This window comes from Phoca vitulina, unplaced genomic scaffold (assembly GCF_004348235.1).
Source record: "Phoca vitulina isolate PV1807 unplaced genomic scaffold, GSC_HSeal_1.0 scaffold85, whole genome shotgun sequence".
NCBI lineage: Eukaryota > Metazoa > Chordata > Mammalia > Carnivora > Phocidae > Phoca > Phoca vitulina.
The window spans coordinates 1,585,528-1,598,204 of record NW_022589788.1 but is presented as its reverse complement, the minus strand read 5'-3'; the positions used below and the strand labels follow the sequence as shown (position 1 = coordinate 1,598,204).

General features: G+C 50.3%; 1 protein-coding gene across 2 annotated transcripts in view; it reads right to left on the bottom strand.

The window, feature by feature from the left end:
- RNF4 (ring finger protein 4) overlaps positions 1-12,346 on the bottom strand; it is a 33,862-nt gene extending 21,516 nt beyond the window's left edge. The window contains exon 1 of one of the 2 annotated variants that reach the window (XM_032395520.1): positions 12,219-12,346. The gene's annotated coding sequence lies outside the window, so the exon portion shown is untranslated. Of the gene's footprint in view, positions 1-1,110; positions 1,191-12,218 lie in introns of those variants that run through there. The other variant, XM_032395521.1, reaches the window with a different exon arrangement.
- Between the last annotated feature and the right edge of the window lie 331 nt (positions 12,347-12,677).

The following is a 12,677-nucleotide window of genomic DNA, read 5'->3' as shown; positions in this document are numbered from 1 at the left end:
TGCTACCTCCTCCTAACAGATCTCCCACCTCCCAGTGCCCCCTCTACCCTACTGCCAGCACAGCTTCCTAACACACACAGCTGGCCACAGCAATCAGAGCACATCTCCAGGGACTGACAGCTGGGATCGGTCGGGCGCCTCCAAACCCCTACTTGTGCCCTTGGGCAAAGCACCAAACTCTGTGCCCTGTTTCTTCGACAACAAAACAGAGCAGCACCTACCTCAATGGGTATGTGAGGATTATAGGGGCTGGCAGAGCACTTCGAACAGTGCTGCACATTTTAAAGGCTCAACAGCCATGGGCTGATGTCGCTGACTCATTCCACCAGCACCAGCCTTGCAGTCCCTCCAAAAACACCGCCCATAGCACAGCTCCGCCCCTCTGCTCAAGCCTAAAGTGCTGTGTAATGCCGCACCCAACCCAGCTTCAAAAAGACCGGCTCCCCACCTCATCCGCTCATCAGTATGGCTCCTGCCCTGCGAACACAGCATGAATAAACCCAGTCATCAGCTCCCAATCTGGTGGAGGGAGGGAAGGCTGGCCCTGGCAGGCAGCTCAGTGCTGGGACTGAGGTGTATGAGCTACGTGTAGGAAACACAGGACAAGGAGAGGCCAGAAGGTTTTTCAGAAGCCTTCCTGATCCACCGCCCCCCCCCCCGGCCTTTTTTCCCAAGAGAAGCCCCTCTAGAGGGACTACCCGGCCAGCTGAGCCTTTCTCTATTACCTGGTGGTCTGCATGTGTCCACATCTGCTCCCCTGCCACCTCATTACCCACTGCGACCCTGACCGGCTGCGAGGGATGATCTCTTCACTGTGTCACTCTGTGGGCAGAGGTGCAGCTGGCATGCAGCACGACATCTCCTGACGCCCATACCACGGGGCCACAGGGGCCCCTACTCGCAACGGCACACGCGTTCCTGGTAAGCTTTCCATGGAAACTGGCCTTCAGGGACCAACACCGCCCACCTGCTTTGAACCGCCTCTTAGGACTCACAAGACCACCACACGTTCTGGAATCTAACATACTTGTGAATGTTTCTGATCCCAAGAAGTATCTCACATTTGGGTGTACACCCATGATGTAGCTGTTCTGGGGAAAAGTTATCTACCTCATGGTGTATGTTAGAACTGAGAAGAATCAGGGGCGCCTGGGTGGCTCAACTGGTTAACCATCTGCCTTTGGCTCAGGTCATGATCCCAGGGTCCTGGGATGGAGCCCCCCGTCGGGCTCCCTGTTCAGTAGGGACGCTGCTCCTCCCCCTTCTTGTGCACACGCTCGCGCTCTTTCTCCGTCAAGTAAATAAATCTTAAAAAAAAAAAAAAAAAGAATTGAGAAGAATCTTTGATAAAAACGTCCCTGGCAGAGAAGGAGATCCGCCTGTTGAAAAATGGGAAAGAACGTAATGCACAACCGTGGCCTGGCCATAAGCCTCTTGCCTCCCACTTGGTTACTTTTTAAGCCTTTAAACACGGTTGTTAAGACCTGTCCTATGACTCTCCCAGAGGCACCCCAACTCCTTGGCCTGCACGCCCTCCCTACTCTCTGAAGCCCACCTCCTGCAGCCTGCAGCCCCAGCAAGACCACCCGGGAGTTCCCCTGGCTCGTCCTCACTCTCCACGCCCAAGGCCAGTCCAGCAACCCGTTCCAAATCTGTTTGCTTCGTCTGGGCATAGTAAGAGTTAGTGGTCAGAGGGCACAGGAAGTTGGAAGGCTGGCCTTAGGGAAATCTACCAAGGGGCTGGATGTCACCAGAGAACGGAGGTGGGAAGCAGAGGGCACTTCCAGCAGACCGGTGTGGGTTGCAGGAAAGGAAGCCTTCACAGACTACAGTGTTCCTGATACTGCAGGGGATAGAGGCCACCGGATTAATAATAAGGCTGACCAAAGCTGAAGCCCAGACGTTCCTTGTACTATGTGCAAAACACTGCTTTCCAACATAGTTCATTTAACAGTCCCATCACCCAATAAGTGGGAATGTATTATTAAGGTTACCATTTATTATTTTTAAAGATCTGAGAGCGCGGGCGCCCGCGCACACACGCACGTAAGCATGAGGGGCAGAGGGAGGAGAGAATCCCAAGCAAACTCCATGCTGAGCAAGAGCCCAACGTGGGGATCGACCTCACAACCCTGAGATCATGACCTGAACAGAAACAAGAGTCAGACACTTAACCGACTGAACCACCCAGGCACCTAAGGTTACCATTTTACACGCAAGAGAGCTAAGGATGACCGTTAAGTGACCTGCCCAAAGTCCACGACTATTAAACAGTGGCCTGGATTTAAACCAGGACAGTGTGACAGCAGAACCCACACTATTAAATAAATACCATGCCAGAATCAGATGTATTATTATAGAAACAATTTGGAAAATGGATGTTTTCCAGGTTTTCCAAATTTACTTTGTCCAGGAAGAAAGTCCTTCCAACAATACCATCACTCCATCTCAGCAGATGGCGCCCCTGATCCTTTAGTTTCCGAGGCAAACCCCGTAGTCATTCAGGGCGCCCTAAGTGCTGAGAGGGCAGGGCACAGTCTACTCTGTACCCAGCTAATGCTGCTCACAAGCACTCATGTTCACCAAGGAAATCAATGACTCGGGAGGTGAGAGTGGGGGTGCTGAATGGTGTCCCTGCAACTAAGAAAAGACCCGGGGTAGAGCATGGCACTGGGAATGGCCACAAAGGCTAGAGGCCAAGAATTCCTAAACCCCTGACAGGAAGGTAAGGACAATTCACACCAAGGTAGCTAGCTAGTCACAGAGCAGGAGTGATGCCGTAAAACTGATCAGGGAAGGGAGAAAAGAAACAGGTGTTGAGGGTAGACAGTTTTAGTTTTAGAAATGCTGGCTATGAGATACCTAAAGGCAGCTGCAACATTTAGGAGAGAGAACTGGAGTAGAGATAGAGATTTTAGAATCTGTGTTTAAATCTGGGGAGTCAGCGCAAGAAGAGCCTATAAAAAGAATAAAAAGTCAGAAACAAAGCTTTGCGAGAACCTGGAGGCATCACTTAGACCAGGCCGGCGTGTCAAGGAGGAAGCAGCAGTCAACAGGCCGGGGAGCTAGAATGAGACCAGTGAGGCGGCCACAGGAAGCCAGTCACTGGTGATCTAACAAGTGCAGGCCCAAAGTGACAGGAGTTACTCAAGAAACAAACCAGCTGGGGGGCACCTGGGCGGCTCAGTCGGTGAAGCGTCTGCCTTCGGCTCAGGTCATGGTCCCAGGGTCCTGGGATTGAGCCCCATATCGGGGTCCCTGCTCAGTGGGGAGCCTGCTTCTCCCCCTGCTTGTGTGCATGCGCTCTCTCTCTCTCTGACAAATAAATAAATCTTAAAAAAAAAAAAAAAAAAAGAAATGAAACGAAACAAGCAAACCGGGTGGGAGTGGGGTGTGCAGAAGGAGAGAAGCTGCCCTAGCTGAAGACTGTGTGGGTGGCGTGAGAGAACAGAAGACAGCAAAGATGAACAGCTGGATCATAACTCACCTCCTAACCCACACCTCAAGGGCAGGACACCCAAGGGTTTCAGAGATCTGTGTTTAGAGATCCTGTCCCGTGTGCTCTGAGGGCTGATGGGAGGCGGAACAAGTCGGAATGCAGACCAAGAGGAAGTCGGGAGACCAAGAGAACCCCAGGCAAGCAGAAAGCTGTGTGGCTCGGAGGGGGCAATGGCAGAGTGCTTGCGGGGGGGAGGGGCTAAGAGGCCACTGCAGACTGAACGGTCCACTCATTCTGTCCTGTGAGAGATGGGGTTTTTCCCATGAAGTCATCACAGACACTACAGAGGATGACCCCCGCTCTAGCAGGAGTGACATGTCATCACGTATGTGGTGCATGTCTTCAGACACAATGGCTAAAAACTGCTGGGCAGGCAGGAAGCAGGAAGTGTGGGCCTGGAGCTGGTTCTCCCACAGCCAAAAATGGAAGAGTCAGCAGAAAAGGGGTGGCAGGGGTGCTCCAGAGACAGAGGAAAGTGACTAGTCTGCAGGGGGCCCAAGGGAAATCTAGGAGGAGCAGCTCTGTCCAGCCAAGGCGCGCGAAGCCCTCCCTCACACCATGCAGGGCAGCCAAGACTGACACAATTACCCACAGACACCTGAGACCTAACTTTCCAAATGGTTCCACAATCGCCAAGCAATCTCGATTCTCAGGCAGCTCCCTGCACTTTTCTTTCTCTTTCTCTAAGACTTTATTTATTTGGGAGAAAGAGCATGCAAGCACAAGCAGGGGGAGGGGCAGAGGGAGAAGCAGACTCCCCGCTGAGCAGGGAGCCCGATGTGGGGCTTGATCCCAGAACCCTGAGATCATGACCTGAGCCGAAGGCAGACACCCAACCGACTGAGCCACCCAGGCGCCCCTCTTTGTGCATTTTTCTATGGAAAGATGATGTGCAGACACATCAGGTCACTCATTCCGTGTGCCAATTACACGGCAGTTCTCACTATAAACTCATAAATAGCCACCCTGAGACACATGGGCAGTCTCCTGTGAGTATGAATGAGCTAGCCAGGGCAACCTCTCTATGCTAGCGTGGTTAAAGCAGATAGAAGCATAAATCCTACAAAATTTCATCAGGGAGGGGCACCTGGGTGGCTCACTCGTTAAGCGTCTGCCTTCGGCTCAGGTCATGACCTCAGGGTCCTGGGATGGAGCCCCACATCGGGCTCCCTGCTCAGTGGGGAGCCTGCTTCTCCCTCTCCCACTCCCCCTTGCTTGTGTTCCTCTCTCGCTGTGTCTCTCTCTGTCAAATAAATAAATAAAATCTTAAAAAAAAAAAAATTTCATCAGGGAAATGCCAATTTATCAGGTACTGGCTAGTACCAATTGTCTACCCCACATCTCCCCTTTTAAAACCCTAAACACATAAGCATTGCCATGTTATTTTAAGTACTTCCCTAAATGGTATTTCAAAAGTAGAATTACAGAACATGTGTTAAAAAGCAAGAATATATTAAAGACTGTTGTTGTGTATTGCCCAACTACCTCTTTTTTTTTAAAAAAAGACTATTTGAGAGAGAGACTATTTATTTGAGAGACAGGGGGAGGGGCAGAGGGAGAGGCAGAAGCCAACTCCCTGCTCAGTAGGGAGCCCATTGCCACCAGACTGCGCTGCTTCATCCCAGGACCCTGAGATCATGACCTGAGCCAAACGCAGATGCTTAACCGACTGAGCCACCCAGGAGCCCCCGCCCAACTACTTTTGTAAAGAATGTCAAAAACACCCGAGGCTGTTGGCAATGTACCAGTGCCCAGTACAGCCTGCCCTCCCGGGGAAGTGGGCATGAGCATTAAAGTTGCCAGTAAACTTTCACTTCAAAGCTTTTTTTTTTTTTTTTTTTAAAGTAAGCTCTACTCCCAATGTGGGGCTTGAACTCATGACCCTGAGATCAAGAGTCACATTTTCTACTAACTAGAACTAAGCCAGCCAGACACCCCTCCCAAGCTTTTTATTTTTAAGATTTATTTATTTTCGAGAGAGAGCAAGAGAGAGTACGCATGATGAGAGGGCAGAGGGAGGAGAGAGGGAATCTTAAGCAGATTCCCCACTGAGCACGGAGCCCAACACCAGGCTCCATCTCACCACCCCAAAATCATGATATGAGCAGAAATCTAGAGTTGGACACTTAACCGACTGAGCCACCCAGATGCACCCCCCCCAAGCTGGGAGACACTTTATTTATTTATTTTTTTAAAGATGTTATTTATTTAGTTGACAGAATAGCGAGAGCAGGAACACAAGCAGGGGGAGTGGGAGAGGGAGAAGCAGGCTTCCTGCCGAGCAGGGAGCCTGATGCGGGGCTCGATCCCAGGACCCTGAGATCATGACCCGAGATGAAGGCAGACGCTTAACGACTGAGCCACCCAGGCGCCCGAGACACTTTAAATAGACATGGTTTAGTCAATTACTGAGAAATGCTCTGCAGTGGACACAGCCCCAGAAACATCTGTAAGGAATTCGCCTATAGCAGGATCCTCAGTCTCTCCCATCCACGCTCCGGGATCTCCGGGACACACCTATGACTCAAACACAGCCAAAGCAGATCTTGGCTCCTTCTCTTCTCAAAGAAGCCATTCTTATGAGTTTCTCTATAGTTTCACGTGCAGGATTATGAGGAACTCCCTCCAAACATTAGGTTGACCCTTTTGTCGATGAAACCCCTGGGAGTGGGGACACCTTATTTCTCTAACAGCCATGTCTGATGCGGTTATATCACTAACTGATTTGGAGGATCTTATCTCAAGATAAAAAGCTCTTGCACAGCAAAGGAAACAGTCAACAAAACGAAAAGACAACCAACGGAATGGAAGAAGATATTTGCAAATGACTTATCAGATAGAGGGCTGGTATCCAAAATCTATGAAGAACTTAACAAACTCAACGCCCAAAGAACAAACAATCCAATTAAGAAACGAATGCGCAGAAGACATGAACAGACATTTCTGCAAAGACAACAAACAAATGGCCAACAGACACATGAAAAAATGCTCAACAGAACTCGGATTCAGGGAAATACAAATCAAAACCACAATGAGATACCACCTCATACCGGTCAGAATGGCTAAAATTAACAAGTCCAGAAACAACAGATGTTGGCGGGGATGCGGAGAAAGAGGAACCCTCTCACACTGTTGGTGGGAATGCAAGCTGGTGCAGCCACTCTGGAAAACAGTATGGAGGTTCCTCAAAAAGTTGAAGATAGAGCTACCCTACGACCCAGCAATTGCACTACTGGGTATTTACCCCAAAGATCTGAATGGGGCACCTGCACCCCAATGTTTATAGCAGCAAAGTTCACAATAGCCCAACTATGGTAAGAGCCCAGATGTCCATCGACAGATGAATGGATAAAGAAGATGTGGTGTATATATACACAATAGAATATTACTCAGCCATCAAAAAAATTGAAATCTTTTTGCAATGACGTGGATGAAACTAAAGGATATTATGCTAAGTGAAATAAGTCAATCAGAGCAAGACAATTATCGTATGATCTCACAAATATGTGGAAATTTGAAACAAAACTGAGGATCATAGGGGAAGAGAGTAAAAAATAAAACGAGATGAAACCAGAGAGGGAGACAAACCGTAAGAGACTTTTTTTTTTAAAGATTTTATTTATTTATTAGAGAGAGAGAGAGCGTGAGAGAGGGGAGGGTCAGAGGGAGAAGCAGACTCCTCACCAAGCTGGGAGCCCGATGTGGGGCTCGATCCCGGGACTCCAGGATCATGACCTGAGCCAAAGGCAGTGGCTTTACCAACTGAGCCACCCAGGTGTCCAAACCATAAGAGACTCTTAATCATAGGAAACAAACTGAGGGTTGCCAGAGGGGAAAGGAGTGGGGGGATGGGATAACTAGGTGACAGACATTAAGGAGAGCATGTGATGCAATGAGCACTGAGTGTTATATAAGACTAATGAATCACTGACCTCTACCTCTAAAGCCAATTAATACATTATATGTTAATCAATTGAATTTAAATTAAAAAAAATAAACATATGGATTCCGGGGGGGGGGGGGGGGAAGAGAAAGAAACAACTGGGAAGATATCAAAAGATACTAAATCCAACCAACTCCTTTGTAGAAGGGGACAGCCTGGAAGTGAAACTGAGTGGCTCTCTCCACCTCTCTGACCGCTAACCTAATTTTCTTTCAGCCCTGGTGGCCTGGTGATACAAACAAGGCAATTTCTGGAGGCCAGGAGCAAGGGTGTATCACAAAGGAAACCTAAGGATCTATCCTTCCAGAGGTTGAAAAGATACCAGAGGCCAATGGAGCATATCAACCTCAGGTGCGGAGGCCATCAACAACTTTCCACTCTTCCCTGGGACCAAGGTCACTTTACCCATGACACTCAGAGGGGGCAGGCATGCTGGGTCTGTGTGGATGGTGCCTGAACACAAAGCCTGCCAGAAAAAGCCAGCTAGGAAGCTTAGATGCTTGTACTGAATCATGAACCTAGTACGGGGTGTGTGTGGAATCAATCTAGAACTACTAAAAATAACCAAGGCACAGCCCCCGAAGGTGGTGGGGGGAGGTGGTCAGAAGCTTACAAATATGATTCTATGGCCTATACCTACAGCAGGGAGCAGCTGAGCAGTGCCCCACTGTGGGAGCTCCCTCATTTGCATACCCGGTGGCAGCTGGGGTGCTTCATAAAGTACAGCAAGCTCCCGACTATGAAGGTAATGCTCTAATAGAGATGGAAAAGGGGCCAGGGGAAGTTAAAAGGCTTCACACGGTAGCTTAAAAAAAATTACCAGGCTCCAAAAGGTCCAAGAAGATTGCAAATGTTCCCAAACAATCACATCCATCTCCTTCACGGAGTAACCACCCTTCCCTAACCCAATGCTAACCTTTCTAGCCTCATCTGAAGTTACAGACATGTGTATTCCTAAAATATACCACACAATACAAAACACCACAGGACTTACGGGAAAACAATGAAATTAGGCGTACGACACTAAAAACCTTTGTCAGTGTCACACACACACAAGTCAAGAATCTAACAGAACAGAAGCACACCTCTGCACATGTCAAATGGTCAGGAGATGCACAAATACTTTACAAGGTTTGCAGCTTGTGAGTTACTGGGAATTAGGGAGAATTTTTTTAAACAAAAGATGTGTATGGGTGTGGCTCATAACACACACAGTCACTGAGAAAGCTGGTAGATGTATGAGGTGTGTACTGTCTACAGTCAATGTGACTTGATTCAGCTCAGTTCTATTTTGTTTTCATCTAGTATTTCCCATAGATGAAATTATGCACAGCAAACTCAAAATCCTTGTTCAAACTGTTCCTAGTCTATCAATCCCATTGGAACAAATCATGCTTCCAAACAAGTGTTTAAAGCAGAACTGACTGTACTTTACTCTGCTACCCTGGCCTTCAGTCACCTGCTGCAGGCTCTTCCTAATAGCAGGGCCATAATCTGATCCACGCTGTCCCCTTGCCTTCAAGGGTCCCATACCCCCTCCCACTTTGGGAAACTCCTGTTCATCCTTCAAGACCTACCTCACAGGTTCCTTACCTTTCTCCTGCTCCTCCTGGTCCTAACCTAACTGTTTCTTCTCCTGTACTCAACATGGTCAACCTGACTTCAAGTCCAATACTTACCGCAGTGTCCCCTTCTCTTAGCACAAACAGGCTGACTACATTAATCATGACTTTCTTCCACTGAAATTAAACTATCAAGGCGCACCTGGGTGGTTCAGTCAGTGAAGCGTCTGCTTTTGTCTCAGGTCATGATCCCAGGGTCCTGGGATGGAGCCCCATGTCGGGCTCCCTGCTCAGTGGGGAGTCTGCTTCTCCCTCTGCCGCCCCCCCATGCTTTCTCTAATAAATAAAATCTTTAAAAAATTAATAAAATCTTAAAAAAAGAAATTAAACCATCAAGCTCATTAGATGCTTGACAGAGATGGCAGAGTATTTTTGAGTTGAAAAAAAGGATGAAAAGGGGATATGGAACCTTAACATTGCAAGTAAAAATATAGTCACCATCAGGAAACAAAGGAAGATTTAAAAACAGACCATCACCATAGGAGAAAAGGAAAGAACATCTCATCTCCACAGACATAATGGCTAGAAGAGATCTCGGTGTTGTGAATTTGAGCCCCATGTTGGGTGTAGACATTACTCCAGGAAAGCCTTAGGGTCATAATTTCATTTTACACAAGAAAGCTACTGATAATACTTATTTTGAAACATTTTCAGGCCTTTCCTACCCTGCACGGTGTTGGTACGAATAATAAACTTGACAACCCTTATTTATACCCTGGGAAAAAAACCCTTCCAAAGGTATTCTGTAGCAGCACTCTCCAATCCGACCTCAGGGGCTTTCTCACACTTGAACTCTGACCTTGGGATGCAGCACTGCCTGTGCTGTGGGCCTTCCTCCTCAGAGGGAAACCTTAAAATGCCTTGCTCTACAACCCCCAAAGCCCTGCTGAGAAACAAGCTAGTTAGGAAAGGTAAGTTACAAGAGCATATATGTGAATGACACCTCAATAAAGAAGAGTCAGCCCTGTCAGATCTACAGAAGCCACCTAATCCAAGGTCAGAGAAAGATGTAGGTAAATAATTTCAAAATATGACACTGATAACTTACACACAAAGAACACACAAAGCCATGTTTATACAGCATAAAACCAATTACCTTCTGCACGCATTTGCATTCAGTAGCACCTCAAATCTTTTCCAGAAACTGGTGGGGGTATAAACTACCGGACATGAACTTTTCAACAGCCTTTTAAGTAAAAAGCCAATGGAGAACTGCCACGACTGGCAATCACTGTCCCGAGTTTGGTCCCCAGTCCCCACCGTGGTCCAAGTCACACTTCTCTCTTCCTAACTGGTCCAGAGGCCTCTAGTCTCGCCCATCTTTCTAAGCCATCCTCACAGTACAGTGATTTTTCTAAAATGCAAATCTAACCATGTTACTTCCTTGCTTAGAACTTCATTTGTGGTTTTTCCCACGTGGTCTTAACATAAATTCTGAATTCATTAACTTGGGGCACACCAAAGACCTTTTTCCACCCGCTTCCTGCTTACCTCTCCAGTCCCGTCTCTCCCACGGTATGTATTTCAACCTCAAGGAATTTCTCTCATTCCCTCCACCCTCGCTCCTCAGTTAAATGAGGGGTTGTACCATGCCTGTTCTGTTCACGGCTCTACCCCAAGCAGAAAGCTTGGCACACAGAAGACCTCAAAAATGTACTTAGAATTTTTAAAGTACGCATCCTCAAAGGGGATGAAAAAACATCTCGTTCTTTTTATGTACAAAGCATAGATACCCATACGGTACGTAAAAAGACCTACGGTATGTAAGAAGCAGCAACATTTCATGGAGAGGGCAATTAAGAAAACTCAAAGAGGTGGGGGGAGTTCATCTTAAAAAAAAAAAGATTGATGAACACTGTATTAACGTAAGATTTTTAAACCTGAGTTAGAAGCTCAAGCTCAGGCAATACAAAAACCAGCAACACCACGTCTTTCTACTTGAATGTTCCCATTTCACCGGCAGCTCAGACAAAACTGAACCCAGTATGTCTCCCCACCCGTTAAAAAAAAAAACAACACACCACCAGTCACACAAAGCGATTCCCTTCAACGTCTCTGTCCTTCATCACCAGTGGTCCCCAAACTCCTTGTCACTGAACTTAAAGGCCTAGTCCTGCAGCCACAGGAAAAGCGAGGTTCCAGGCTAGCTCTGCCGTCAACCAGTTAGATGGCTTCATGACCTTGGGCACACCGCCTCAGTCTCCCCAACCACTCAGGCAGCCTCGGCTGAGTGCAGGACTGCGGAGCTCAGACCCTAGGTCTGGCTCCGAGACCCTGACGCAGAAGCAGAACGAAGGTATGACTGTGAACGTCGATGGGCACGGACAAGAATAAGACAAAAGCCAAAACCTCACAAAAACGGCTACCGCGGCAAGTCCAGGTTCTGAACTTTCCCCTTCTCCCTGGACCGGTCAAAGGGTGGACTGCGGTGTCCGCGGAGCACTCCGTTTCGGGTCTCCAGCCTCCCCCTGAGACCCCGCTCACTCTTCAGACTCTGCAGGCGCCCGAGGGGCGGGGCCGGCCGCAGGCCTCAGCGCTCCAGCGCCCCCCGCAACGACCGGAAACTGAGGACCCACTAAGCTCAGCCCCGGGTGGGCGCTCCCCCGGCCAGCCCCCGCCGCCCCCAGTGCCGTCAGCCCAGGAGGCTCCGCCACGAGGCCCGGGCGGACTCGCAGGCCAGCGATGGCTGGGCGGCGGCGCGAGCACACAAAGGAGGCGGCGTCAGCGGGGAATAAAAACCTGGCCGGGGCCTCCCCCGAACGGCCCCCACAGGCCCGCGCCCCAGGCCGCCCTGCCCGACTCCCGGAGTGACCTTGGGCGCGTCCGTCCCCCTCCCCAGCCCCGGCTTCTCTGCCTTCGCTACAACCGAGCGCCGCGGCCGCAGCCCGCCGGGGCAGCCCAGGCCCTTGGCGAGGCGCTTGCAAGCCCGTTCCCCGCGCCAAGCCGGGCGCGGACGGCCACGCGGACGACGGGGCGTGGCGGGCGAGCGGGCCCGCGGGCCCGAGGGAGGCCCGGCCGGGCGTCCGGCCCGCGCTGGCTTGGCCGCGCTACGGCGGGCCGCCGCGCCGCGGGCCTCCGCAGGCCTCGAAGCCGTCCGAATCCCGCATCCGCCCGGCCCTGGCTGGCCGCTCGCTCTCCGCAAAGCCTGACTTACCGGGAGCGGGTTTGGTGCGGCAGGAGCCGCCGCCGACGCACTCGGGCGAGGAAGCACCCCCGGAAGCCACGGAGGAGTAACCCTCAAGCAAGACGCCGCCGCCTCAACAGCGAGCCACTTCCGCTCCTGGGGCCTGGGCTCCACCCCCCACGCACTCCCATTGGCCGTCGTCCCTTCGACTCCCGCGGTCTACCGGTCCAGGAGGTATGTTTTCCAATCCTATTGGATAAGAAAACCATCTATTACAGCTTTGAAATGCGCCTGTTTCCGGCCCCGCCCACGCTCGCGAGCTCGAGCTCCCGCCTTCCCGCGAGAGTCGGGGTCTGCGCCCCTAGGTGCGCAGGGCCTCTCGGGAGTTGTGGTTTACTGGGCGACTGCCGCTGCGGGCTCCCGGCGCTCTGATCCTGGCCATGCACCGCCGGGCGACGGCGCGGAGCTGGATGTTAGTTCAGGGCAGCC